This window comes from Lycorma delicatula, chromosome 5, assembly GCF_047948215.1.
Source record: "Lycorma delicatula isolate Av1 chromosome 5, ASM4794821v1, whole genome shotgun sequence".
Taxonomy (NCBI): Eukaryota; Metazoa; Arthropoda; class Insecta; order Hemiptera; family Fulgoridae; genus Lycorma; species Lycorma delicatula.
Window position 1 is genome coordinate 34,435,492 of NC_134459.1, and position 14,718 is coordinate 34,450,209.

Below are 14,718 nucleotides of genomic sequence, written 5' to 3' on the forward strand. Positions count from 1 at the left end.
AGAAATTTATTAAATTTTTATATATATATATATATATATATATATATATATATATATATATAAGACTTCCTTCTACTACATATATAAAAGTTCTACATATATATATGTTCGTATGTGAGCCCGCTATAGACTAAAAAACTAGTGGATCGATTTACACGCGCGAAATGGGAAAAAGGAGAAACGGAAGAGAGGAATTGGAAAAAAGGAAATAGGAAAAGGGTGAAAGGGGTAAAATTAGGAAAAAAGAAAAGAAGGGAAATAGGAAAAAAGTAAAAAGGGTAATAGAGAAATAGGGAAAAGGGTATAAGAGGAAAATGGGTATAAGGGCAAAAAGAAAAAAGGGAAAAGTGAAAGGTTAACTTTTGTGAAATTCCGTAATGTTCAGTTTTTTAATGTTTTATCAAACTTTCAATTGTGTTCATTTACGCTATACATATATATATATTCAAATCTAGCAATAGCGAAGCATTGCCAGGTTTGCTAGTATAAAATAAACTTGTATTTTTCTTTTGATAAGCTGAAAAAAAATTCGAGTATTTAGAAATAAAAAATGGTATCGTGGTGAATACGTCATCACAAATCTTCTTAATTTGGAAGTCGACATATCTAAGGTTCAAATCCTAGTAAAGGCAGTTACTTTTATACGGATTTGAATACTAAATCGTGGATAATGGTGTCCTTTGGTGGTTGGGTTTCAATTAACCACACATTTCAGGAATGGCCGACCTGAGACTATACAAGGCTGCACTTCATTTATTTTCATACATATCATCCTCATTCATCTTCTGAAGTAATACCTTACGGTGGTTCCAGAGGCTAAACAGAAAAAAAAGCTGCAAACCTATAAATGTTATATCTGTAAGCAACACCCTTGTGTAAAATATATATAACAAACTGTATTCTTAATTTTACGAATCCCTTGTAGGTGTGAGGCCGTACAAAATTTCTCAACCTATTAGAAAATTACCCAACTTATAGCCATAATCCATAATATTTAAATTTCATTTCGTAATAAACTTCCATCACAATTTAGTTCTTCAGTTCTACGAAAAGTATGTTTTTTAACGCTGTATATCCTACGCTTTTTTTAAGTTATGACATAACGTTTTTAACTTATGACTTTTTTGACGCTCTTTTTTACGTTATGACTTATTCTTGACCGGAGTAAAATGAAAATGTCACGTAGCACTAAAAGTCGAATAGTACTGGTTAATAAAAATGTGATTTTCTTTTATTGACCTCTAACACGAGAAATCTTTTAACTAAAGAAAATAAGATTTAACAAATGCTGATTTTTTGGGGGAATTTTTGGTAAAATATTAATAAGTTAGAATTACCTAAAGTAAAAATGCAACCTTATTTTCATAATTTAATATATTTTATATCCCTAAATATTATTGGTATAAGATCTAATATTGGCTGATGATCATCAATTTCATTTAAGATATGTTTAAAGACGTACACGTACATGATATTCTAATAAATATATATTTTTTTAATTTCATGATTTTTCATTTGTATTCTTAAAATAAACCGGTATGATAAAAAAATGAACTAAATATTTTTATGTTAAATCCTTAATAATAAAAATACACAAATATTCGATTAAACTTCATAATTTTTCATAAATGTTATTATATTACTTTGATTATACAAAACTCTTGATAAAAATATAGCGTTTTAAAAATTATTTAATAAATAATATTAATAAAAAAAATTTCATTACTAGTATGAATACGTTAAACATTGAATACGAAAAGAAAGTATTTTTTTAAAATAAAAACAAAAATGATAATAAAAAACATTTCAGCAATAAACATTTATAATTAAAAAAATATATATATACAGATATATAAATAAAATGAATTAATACGACATAAATGAATGAATAAAAATATTATATATATTATTTTAAAATAAAATTATATCGTACTTAATTTTTGTGAAAATATGCTATTAAAATTATATTACTTTGACGCAGAAGTTTTTATAAATTAATAAAGGAAAAGTCACTAGTATTAAACAAAATTTTATTAATTCTTCAGTTTCTTTTAACAACAAAATAATAAAACCTTAACCGTACTGTAAATATTTCTATGGTGTTTTCTGAATAAAAAAAAATTATGTAATTACTCTTTAAATAAAACCTTCAGATCTGCAATAAAAGCACAAATATATAAGTATAAAAAATATAATAAAAAATAATAATTTAGGTATGATGAAAAGCAATTTAAAGAAGTTTCTAAAAAGTAAAATAAGTCACTACATGAACATAAAGAAGATAAATAACAAAGTTCAACTTAATAAACATCCCCTTTTCAAGTGGTACAATATCCTCACATTAAAAAGAAAATAGCAAATCTTACTTAACAGACTTAAGAATTGGACATCATGATGTAACATCGGGTAGATTAAGATTAATTGATACATCCTGATTTGTAATAAGAAATACGGAATAAAAACATATATACTTTTCTTTTTCTTAATTTTATACTTCAACAAACCGAACTCGTGTTGGTAGGTATATAGTCGTATTGAAAATTGCTTATTCCTTTCCGCTAAAACACAATAGGGGTTGTTTACTTTAAAGCGATTTATACAGTGAGTTTGACAGACACTAGTTCTTGTCCCGGAACGTGGGTTTACTGCAACCATTGCAGTTACTCATTCGCTACTGATTGATAAATGACTTAGAAAATGTTTCATAACATCACAGTGCTTATATCAGGAAATAAAATTTACAGAAATGCAAAGAATTAAATAAAGAATTGCGACGCAGTTACAAAGTAGTAAAAGGAGGAAAATCTGAGTTTAGAATTATTTAAATAATTTGAAATTAAAAATCCGGTTTGAAAGTTCTGATGGATTTTATTCATGCATCAGAGTTCTATAGAATTAAAAATATTTTTAATGATTTTTCTGTATTTTAGAAGATACGGACTACTACAAATGGTCAGTAAGAACTTAAAAGATGACATCACAGACTGAACCTACACTTGATTTTCTTCGTATGTTGAATGTATCCTGAAAGAAATTATTTATTTAGCTTTACACTACAAAAAAAAATTGTTTTACTTAAACTACAGCTTTTTTTATGTAGTACACCTGTAAAATTTACCTTTCTTCACGTAGTAAAAGGTTAATTTTTTAGTGTATAAAAAGCGACCGACATTCATCAACCCGGAACCTTTGGGATGAAAGTCTCTCTTTTCTGCTTAGCCTCTGAAACCACCATAAGGTATTACTACTTAGTGGATGTTATGTATGAATGTAAATAAAGTGTAGGCTTGTACAGTCTCAGATCGACAATTGCTGAGATATGTGATTAATTGAAACCCAACCATCAAAGAACACCGGTATCCACGATATAGTATTCACTCCGTATAAAAGTCTTAACTAAGATTTGAACCTTATAACTCTCAAATTTGAAATCAGCTGATTTGTGATGAGAAGTTCACCACTAGACCAATCCGGTGGGTTGGATGAAAGTTTAAAATACTACATCTTTACTTGTTTCCGTGACGGAATATTCTTTTATACTTCATGTGATATTTGACATGCACTAGGTTTAAGGAAACCATTACACTAAAAGAATATGGAGTTTAATGTCCTATGTCATTTTTTTCGTGGGTTTATAAATGAATATAGAGGTTTTAAAGTTATGTAATATTTATTAAGTTTTACTTACATTAATAAGTTATATACGAAATGAAAGAGCAACTTAAACAGGATTTAAGTGTTCAGTATGAGCACCATTCGACTTCCAGCCGATAGGAGAGTTCCTATATTTTCTTGAAAATATACTATTTTCAAGAAAACCTATACTGAAGTATACTATACTTTAATACGCAATTCTGAAGTAATTGATACGACAGCTGCTTCAACCATGTGTCTCAAGTCAGGTTTGCCGGTAAGGGAGCATATATACTTGTTCTTTCATAAATCTCTAAGGAATAAAATTGCACGGGGTCACATCGGGCAAACGTGGAGGCTACAGCAAACAAGCCCGGTCACCTGGTCTCTGGCAAACAATCCAGCGGTCAGGAAGAATTTTATTCAACCAATCACGTACAGAAAGCGTTAGGCTAGCGAGGAGGCGCACCATCTTGTTGCCAAATAAAGTTCTGTGGTTCGTATTGCTGTTGACGAAAATTCGCAGTTTACCTTCCTAATGGATATGCTAGGACTACGCAAAAAAGACTCTTTTAAACGTTCAACATTGTCTTTGGACACAGTCGGTCGTCCTGTACTTTACCCTTTACAAATACAGCCAGTGATTTCAAATTGTTTATAGCATCTACGAATTTATTGTCGCCCGGAGTATCATACAGGAATTTCTAACGGTACGTACGTTGAACGCTTTTTCTATTAAGAAAAAGGAACAAGAAACAGTTTATGAGGTTGCACACATCTAAAACTGATTAAGTTAGTCTTTCATTTCATGCATAAATAATCTATTTACATGAAACCTGAGAACTAGTACTTTATAACCTCGATATTCATTTTAAAACACACTTCCATTCTACAAAAATATATAACAAAGAAAGTGTTGCTGTTAATCGAATAATTATAACCCAGAATTTTTGCATTTTTTTTTAATTTGTTAATTTCTGAGTAAAAACATTGTATGAAACTTGAGTTTACATCTCGGTCTTTTTTTGGCTTTATAAAATCATAAGATTTGATATGATAGTTTGTTAGTTAAAAGAAGATTTATTAAAAGAAAAGTAAAAGTAAAACAAAAAAATTGAACAAAATAAATAATTTGAAAAAAATTTATAAAATATTGGGTAATCTTGTTAATATTTTTTAAGAGAATTATAGTAATACGAAACAAAGATATCGGAAATGAAATGGAATAAAACTAGAAGAGAATAAATATTTAATTATTATATAAAAATAAATTATTATTGAAACGACATAAATATGAGGTATTGTTAAGAAAGCTTTTATTTAATTTATATATATAAAATAAAATTAGCTTATGAAAGTTTGTTGTGCTAATTTTTAATTTAAAAACTTTAAAAAATAATTATTTATTTATCATTCTTATTGTGATAATATAAACATATATGTAAGTTAAGAAAAAAGGTAACGAATGCTATAATGGTAAGATTAATTTTAATTTTATCAATGAAAAGATTAAACTTTAAGCTTTACTAGAATTCCAGGACTGTTTTGCATTGCATAAAACCTTTTTTATATCTTATTAGATTGTATTCTCTTTTTTTGACATTATGCTGAACAAAAAACTCGCAATTAAGATCAGCTTAAGTAGTTTATCTCTGAATAAGGGGCTGAATGTGTGTAATGATTCGTTAATTTAAAGAATTTAAATGTAGTCTTTCTTTTGATACAGGCTGAATTACTTAGGAACCGATCGAAGAAGAGAGGAACTGAAAAATTCAATAATATATAAATAAATAATTTCCAGAATATTACTATTAAGAATAAAAATATACATAAAGATTATTTAAATTTTTATTTTAATGATGTACACTGTGAAAGTAATTCATTGCAACAGAATATATCATTTATAATTTACAGTAAAAATAATAATTAAATTATTTATTTTTAAATTTAAGATTATTTCATTCTAAGTGAATTAGAGTTTCTTATACATTTGTTTATTTAAAAATAAAATTAAAAAAAAGTTGACAGAATTACAGGACTTTCCCGTCACGCGGCTTTTTTCTGATGCACGGCTTACACGTACATCCACTCATAACTTAATTTAAAATATTTATCATTTTATTAAATATAATATTTTTTATTTATTTAATTTAATGATTATAACTAAAGCGTTCCGGATTAGGCCTACAGCGAAGGCAATAAGCTGAGTTATTTAATCACCGATGCAAATGTCTACCGAAGCATTTGCATTAGTGGCATCCCAACGAGGTCAGGCTTATTAATACGAGATGTAAAAAGTCAGGGAGCGATAGACGACTCCCGTTAAAGCTCAACATGGCACGAAGGGGGTGGCGACAGGAACGTCACAAGGCAGGTGTCCTACGGGGTTGGGATGTAACTAAAGAGCGCGCGAACACCGTATTTCATTCGCACGGGTGTGGCGGTACTAGCGGCCATTTTAAATACTTTTTTATACTTTCTACCGCTCACTTGTAACATCATAACATAGGAAACGACTGCAACAGCTGTATGTTAATGCTACACTAGCGCTCCTTATGGTGAGAGAAGGTATTATTGACGCGCAGTTTGCTCACTTAGCCACTAGTTTTTTAGAGCATACCCTGGGGTGAAGGTACGATTTTGCAGAAAAAACTTTTTGCAGATATTATTTTTTCTTTGTTAACAAATGTGCCAAAGAAAAATAAAACCTTAATTAGCGAAATCTCGACCTTGCTCTACAGCCTAACCCCCTTGGCCTTTTAAGTTGAAAATTTAATGCCATCAATGCCCCATATATAGAAGTAATCTGACCAAGTTTGGTCAAAATCAGTTCAGCAGTTCTGGAAATATAAGATGAGATTTAGGGCGACACCGAACATACACACAAACTTCCGGAAAATTTCTATTCGATTTCTGGATTTTTTGGGTTCCTTAGGTGTCAAAACGTTAAGATCCGGTGAAAACCGTATATGCCCAAATTGGACCGATTACAATGGTTTTCCTTCTGGTATTGTTTTATTTTACTATAATCCTCCTGGTTCACACTTTTTCAGATTTGAAAAAAAAAATCTGTCGGCAGAAAATTATACAAAAATAAAATAAAGTTTTAATTTTTTTTTTAATCTATACTTTATCAGAACTTAATAACTTTCATCAAATTTTATATTTATTTATTTATTTATCTCCTTTTATTTTATTAGTGAAAAAAAAAAATGCAGATGTGATGGATAACAAAATTTATGATCAGATATTAGACTAGAAATAAAAATCGGGAGTTGGATCAAACTGGTCAACTAATTGCGATGGCTTAAAACAAAAGAGAATCTTCTCGTTTTTTCTAAGAATACTGGATGCCGAATCCTCGAAACAAAAATTCACTCACTTTCAAAAAAAAAAAAATTCGAGTAAAACAGCATGTTTAACAATGATCGTGTACTTCATGTAATTTGCAATAAATATGTAAAAATGTTAATAAATTACTACTATCGGAAAAAACTACCAGCTTACATTAAAGTTTTTCTACGTTTAGGCAAATTTTACTGTAATTTATAATAATAGTAATAAAAATAATAAAAATAACCTACAACACGATCTGAAATTTAATATCTTAATAAAATATTAAAGAAAGGAATCTCATTTTAATTTATAATTTATTCTTTATGTACAATAATAATACAGCAGGTAGTACACTACCTATTAATGAATGGAAATTTACCTTTATATAAAAAAAAATCCATGCCGATAAAAATAATAATACTTTAAGGGAAGGTTAATACTATTATAAATGACTGATTTAAAAAGAAAAAAAAAATTATTTGCGTGTAAATGTTGGAAGTGTAATTTGTATTACGTTATTAGTTATTTCCGGTAAAAAAGAAACTCTTTTCTATAGGCAGGTTAAGTTTATCGCGTAAAATGAAGGGTTAAAAAAATGTGAAACAGTTTCGTGTACTCCATTAACTTAACTTGTAGGATATTAAAATAAACTTAATTCACATCAAAGTTTTACGTATTTTATAATTTTACATTAAATTTTATTATCAAAAATCGAGATAAAACAAATATTAAAAAAAAAAACACAAAAACAACTACAATATTTTTAAACTAATTAAATTTTACCATAACTTTTATTTTTCATCCCTTTATTAATTATATATGACGACACAGAGAGACGATATAAGAGTCCTTATATTTCATGAATATGATCCAAATATGAGATACCCAATATTTACCAAATATCTCGTATTTGGATCTTAAACTCAGTTTCTGTAAAAATATATGAAAGGACTAACGGAAAACCTAATTTCGGTTTGTTTTTATTTATTTAAAATATATATAGGAAAGTTTTATATATATATATATATATATATATATATATATATATAGGAAAGTTATGGTTCTGTTTTTAAAAAAAAAAACTCATTTCTAAACTTTCTCATTGTTTTCATAGAGCTTAAAATTTAACTCTTTCTCAACACATAAACTAGAAAATTACGAGGCTATCATTAATCTTAGCTCTGTATTAATTTTCTTACTTATTTATTTGCTCAACAAAGAAAAAAAGATTTTTGTTAAACCATTTGTAAAAATTAGTACAACAAATTCAACCCTATCTATATTTTAAGTATTACTTGTAAAAGTTCACAAAGCTCAGCTGAAGGTCAGGATGGGTTTGGACAATCAACTGGTTTCTTGCGACCTACATATAGTCACAAGATGCTATTTCCTACACTGTTATTAGTAGTATCAACACTTAACTTCAGAAATCGCAGTACATCTACATATTTAATTTTCTATACTTTGACGACAAATATTTAAGCCTTTTAAAGAAAAATTAAAAAAAAAACTGGAAAAATATTGCATAACTTTTCCGGCTATTAATAATAAATGTTAAAAGAGTTAAAGCCAAAAAAACAATAACGAGAATAAATATTTTAAGAAAAGAATTATATTTTAGAAATTTTAAGAAAGGTTTTTCTTAAAATATTCATAAGCAGGTTAAGCTTCTTAAGAAACAAGTTTACTCTAAATCGAAAATCTCCTTCAATGAAGGCTAAAATAAGAAAACGAAAATACTTTTTGTCCGGGGTTTATAATTTAAAAAAAATTGTTGACATTTCTTGATAGCTCTAAATATGAAGTAGCATCTTTCAAAATATTTGTGAAAAATATTTAAACAGAATGATGATGGAGAAAAATTTTAAAAAAAACTGTAGGTACAGTGGATTTTAACAGATGCGGATTGATGTTCTGAAAAAAAATTTGGATTATATACAAATGCATTGTAGCTGATAAATTTGCTTTATTAATAAAGTTTTCTCTAAAATGCCTCTGAAGAAAATAGAAATTGTTTATTCGCGATATTCTCTCCAGCCTCTTAACAAATCTTGAAAAACAAATTAATATGATCAATCCCTCATATAAAGAAATATTTAAGCCAAATTTGAGTAAAATCGGTTCAGTTATTCTGATATAAGGGCAAAAGCAGTGGGACATACGGAGTGTGTGAGAAAAGTAATGAGACTGACTTTTTACTTACGAAAGTTTTTATTTTTTTCAAATAAGAATATTACCCCTTCAAAGTAGTTCCCTTGGACAGCTATACACCGGCGGAGTCGTCGTTCCTACTCCTGGTAGCAGCGCTGGAAGACTTCAACTGGTAGGGCTTTTAACTGGTCGGTCACAGTCTTTTGAATGTTCTCCAGAGTTCCAAAATGACGTCCTTTTAAGACATGTTTCAGTTTCAGGAAAAGGAAAAGTCACAAGGACTCAAATCAGGTGAATTGAGGGGGGGGTTGAGGAACCGTAGGAATGCGTTTTGTTGTCAAATTCCGTGATGGAATTGGCCGTGTGTGACACGGGCCATTGTCATGATGATGAAGCATCCACTTGTCTGCAATGTCTGGTCTCACGCGAATCACTCTTTTCCTGAGCCTTTCAAGGAGACCTTTATAAAACACTTGGTTGACAGTTTGTCGTGGAGGAACATATTCTTTATGCACGATATCCTTACTGTCAAAAAAGCAAATCGGCATTGTTTTGATCTATGATTTGCTCATTCGACATTTTTTCGGTCGAGGAGATGACGGAGTGTGCCTCTCTTCTCTTTGCCGCTTTGTTTCAGGATCGTACTCAAATATCCAGGATTCATCACCTGTGATCACACGATTGAAGAATTCATGATCGTTGTAAATTCTCTCAAGAAGATCAACGCACACGTTACTTCGATCGTCCTTCTGTTCCGTTGTGAGGTTTTTCGGCACCAATTTCGCATATCCAAATAGTCTGTCAAAATCTGATGTACGGTGAAAGTGTTTAAATTTAACTGTTCACTCATCATCCTTATCGTTAAACGACGGTCTGATTTCCACACGCTCAACGTTTTCGTCAGATTTTGAAGTTGAAGGTCTCCCTGAGGGAGGTTGATATTCAACGTGTTCTCGGCCTTCCAGAAATGATTTGTGCCGGCGGAAAACTTGTGCTCTTGATAAGCAATGTTCTCCATAGGCCTGTTTCAACTTTTCAAAGATCATACTCGCGGATTCCCCAAGTTTAACACAAAACTTGATTGCACAACGTTGCTCTAAATTCCGACGCTCCATGTTCGTAACACACAACAAAAACAAAACTTCACTGATGGCGCTGTTAAAAATAATATGTTAGCTGAACGTATTAGAAACTTGTACTGAGCATGTGGAAGGGATGAACAAACCAGTTTAGCTCGCAGTGTTACCAATCTCATTACTTTTCTCATACACCTCGTACATACATACATAAAAACATACACATATACATTTTTTAGTCTAGATGAACTAGTTGGACCCTAAAACGTATTTGAAAATCCTCCGTACCCTATTTTTGACATGATCGTCATACTTTCACCCTTTAATGTAACTATTGGAGCTGTATTCGCTGGGAAAGTAAGTTGTTATACTATGCTATAAACATTGAAAAATTAAACTGATCAAAGTCTTATCACAAAACTATATATTTTTAGGAATGAGACGAGAAAACTCCGATCACCTGGTAGAAGGGAGAGAAAATTAAGACTTTAAAAAGAAAGGGTAGGTAGAATCATGATTCATCATTTTAAAGGGATAAAAATTTGACGTGAGACAATTTGACAACCCTAACTAAAATGGCGGCCATTTAGTATTTTTTCTCAGGTAATTTCAAAAGTGAACACTAACTCTTAAATAACATCTCAGAAATGAAACATTATAAAAGTAAAATATAGCAAATTATTATTTTTCGGAATGAGACCACTACTTGGGGTGTACAGCCATACTTTTTGAAAACAGCTGTTAACTATATATAATGACTTTCATTATTGTTAAGGTCGTGGCACCCTTAAGTTTTAAAGTCAAACTTTTTTTTCAATGCCCTTTAAAATTATGTATCGCAACTCTATCCTTTTTGTTTAAAAATTTTGAGTAAACCTTCTCTGAGGGCTCCCTGACTACTTAGGATGTGTGATCTTCGGAAAAAAAAGGTTTTTTCAGATAGAAAAATTAAATTTAACAAATATATAAACAGGAAATTCTTATATCTACAGTTTTATGGTTTTTAATTCCTATCTACGGAGAAACGTTTTAATACAGGCCTCTTACTGAAATAAGTAATTAAAAAAATTGAGCTTTTATAAACTTAATATTTTTCATTGGAAAATAAAATTAAATTAAAACTTTTAAGTAAAATTATAATATATTTGAAAAGAAACCTAATATTGCGTACAATTTTTGTATTTTTTTTTTGTCTTTTCTCCATTAATATTTAATTTCAAAGTTATTGTTTTATTACAAACTGAACTAAAAGAAAAAAAAGCAATACTTCATAATTACATACTATGTTTATATATACTAATATTTATATATTTTTAAATCACAAAAAATATCTGTTTGAGACGAGATGGAACCCCATTCAAAAATTAAAAAAAAAAGTTTGTGGAAATTGTATATAATTCTATTTGCCTTTATTTTAAACATTTTACGTTTTTTTCCCTTTTTTTTATATAAAATGTATCAAAGAGTGTAAATAAAAAAAAGCAGATTTTAATACGTTGTCCGATAACATTTAATTGTAAAATAAGTAATTAGATACCAAACATCTATTTTGTGACCAACAAAAAGGGACGAGTCACTGAAAAATAATTTTTAAGTAAAGAACTATCAAATTTAGGCAAAGATTCTGATCAAGTAAATTGCTAAGAAGTCATTCTACAAGTTTCATTAAAACAGGTTATATCGTTCATGCGTAATCCCGTACTGACACTAAAACAGACATAAATCGAAATAACGGGCACAAATTAAATATACAAAGCCATTGAAACAAAAGCCTTTCGTTTTAACTATGTGAGAAATGCAAACAAGATAGGATGAAAATAAAACACAACTTTACATTTATTTACAGATTCGAGTTTAATTACTATTAAACTCGAGATACAATAAATTGTTTCAATCGACATTTTACGAAAATCATAGTATAAATATTTTTTTTCTTATATCGCTGTTATATTAACGTCGGATAAATGGCCATGTTAACCACTTGGCGATAAACCTAGACATCGCAACGGTGAGGAAGTGAGAAGATTTAAGAGGATACATATCTTGATCTTTAATAACTCCATAGTCAATTACACACGCTGAGTGTTGTGCGATAATCAATCCTTCATTCCCCTTTTTTCTGTTTCTGTTTTTACTTTCATTTTTAATTCTTTTTTTGGTTTTTTTTTCTTTTCAAAGTGTTTCAATTAATCCCTATTTTCATGATTCTTGTTGCTATTGTTTTCTATTATACAACCGTTCTTCAAAATTACGTTGTGTACGTTCTACCCTCAAACGTTCTATATAGTAATAGTATATAATTTTTGAAGAATTTCAATGAAGATTCCTTTTATATATATATATATATGTGGTATAATCTACTTAAGGTTTTTAAAAAAATATAACCGATTGTAAACAAAAATTTGTAACAGAAACAAACTGCTGTTTTTTCGATTCACCCGATTTTCATAACAGATACTAAAATAAAATTCAGTTAGTTTTATATATTACGATCAATCACAGAAATCTAGTAAAATCCATTATTTAGTTTAATTAGTAGTTAAAAATATTACAAGATGAAGAAGAATAATGGAAATACAATGCACTTTCTTTTTATACCTTACTATACTCATAATTATCTGAATAAATTTAAACCTAAAATCACCTGAAAAATTCAACATTGATAAAATAAATAACTAGATCGTCCAACATTTTTTTTTATTTTTAAGTTAATTTTTATTCCAATCAGATGTTTTGTTACGTAATTTGGTTAAATGAAAGAGAAGATTACTGGGTCTTAACTTTCATATGCGTACTTATAAAAGAAATGTTTATCTCTTTCTCCATTACCCACTCCCATTTATCTTTCAATCTTTTTCTAAAATAGGCATCATGTACATATATTTAAATTGTAATCATGTTGTACCCGTCTTATTGTATTATTATTTATATTTACGAAAAATTTAATTATAATTTTCATACAAGAATCGAACGAGAAGAATTATAATTATACAGTTGCCAAACATTACTCATTAATATGCGGGCGATGTACAGTAACATCGCCCGCAGTGCTATGAAATATTTAATTACATTTATATTTGCACATATCATTTCATTTAAAACGAAAAAATAATCGTTTTTTTTCAGTTTATTACTCGGTTTATCAATAAGAAGAAATAAATATTTTTTTCATTCTTAATAAACTTACCTGACTGAATTAGCTATTATAAATTTGAAAATTACTGATAACTGAAAAATGTTGGTTCACATACAACCAGTGAGAATAGATTGTTTGTTCGGTATAATACAGCATAATTGCTGATTTTTTTTTTCTGCGCGTTTTATGTGGGCAATGTATTAAGAGGTAAAAATGGTAAACAAATATAATTTTATTTTCTTATAGTAAAAAAAAAAGTTTATTTTATATAAATATTAATAATGAAATGAAATTAGACAGAAACAGAAAACTGATTGGGTAATAAGACAATACCACTCTCGAATGTTTAGCATAATAATGAAACAATTATATGTATATCTACAAAAAGCAATTGTGAATAATTTAGAATGGAATAAAATGCTTAAAATTTAAAGAAAATTTCAATTTGAATACAAAGAACCCACCGGGCTGAGCTAGTGGTAAACTCGTCGTCGAAAATCAGTTAAAAGCTGATTTTCGAAGTTGAGAGTACTGAGGTTAAAATCCTAGTAAAAGTTAGTTGCTTTTACATGATTTTGAATATTAAAAAACGGATACCACTTAGTGTTTAATTAATCACACGTCTCAGGAATGGTCGGTCTAAGTCTGTACAACAATACATCTCATTTATCTGTCAAATACAAGATCTGTCCTGAAAATAAGGAGACAATTGCGCGCGTACGCTTCAAGAAAACAGTTGTGGAGGAACACTTCAGTTTCACAACGCGACGACATCAGTTTGCTTCGAAAAGTCGAAGCAAGTGAACAGATTTGACAGTGTACCCCTTTTCTTTTTCCTGTTTAGCCTCTGGGAATTACCGTTCAGGTATTACTTCAGAGGATGAATGAGGATATGTATGAGTGTAGTCTTGTACAGTCTCAGTTCGACCATTCCTGAGATATGTGGTTAATTGAAACCCAACCACCAAAGAACACCGGTATCCACGATTTAGTATTCAAATCCGTATAAAAGTCCTTTAATAGGACTTGAACGCTGGAACTCTCGACTTTCAAATCAGCTGACTTGGGAAGACGCTTTCACCACCTAGACCAAACCGGTGGTTTTGACAGTGAACCCCTAATTCGTCGCTGCGTTACTGAAATAATGAAGCGAACGTTGGAACAATGCTACGCGGTACGTTTTGGTTAACTTAAAAGGTTCCCTACCGAGACGTTTGATAAGATCAAGAAAAGATACGCCAATGACGCTATGTGCAGATTGCGAGTGTTCAATTGGCACAAAGCCTTTACAGACGGCACAGAGGACATACACGACGAGCAATGGCGCCCATCGACGACAGTTATGGATGCTAATATTGATTGGGTTCATGCTTTATTGAAAACTGA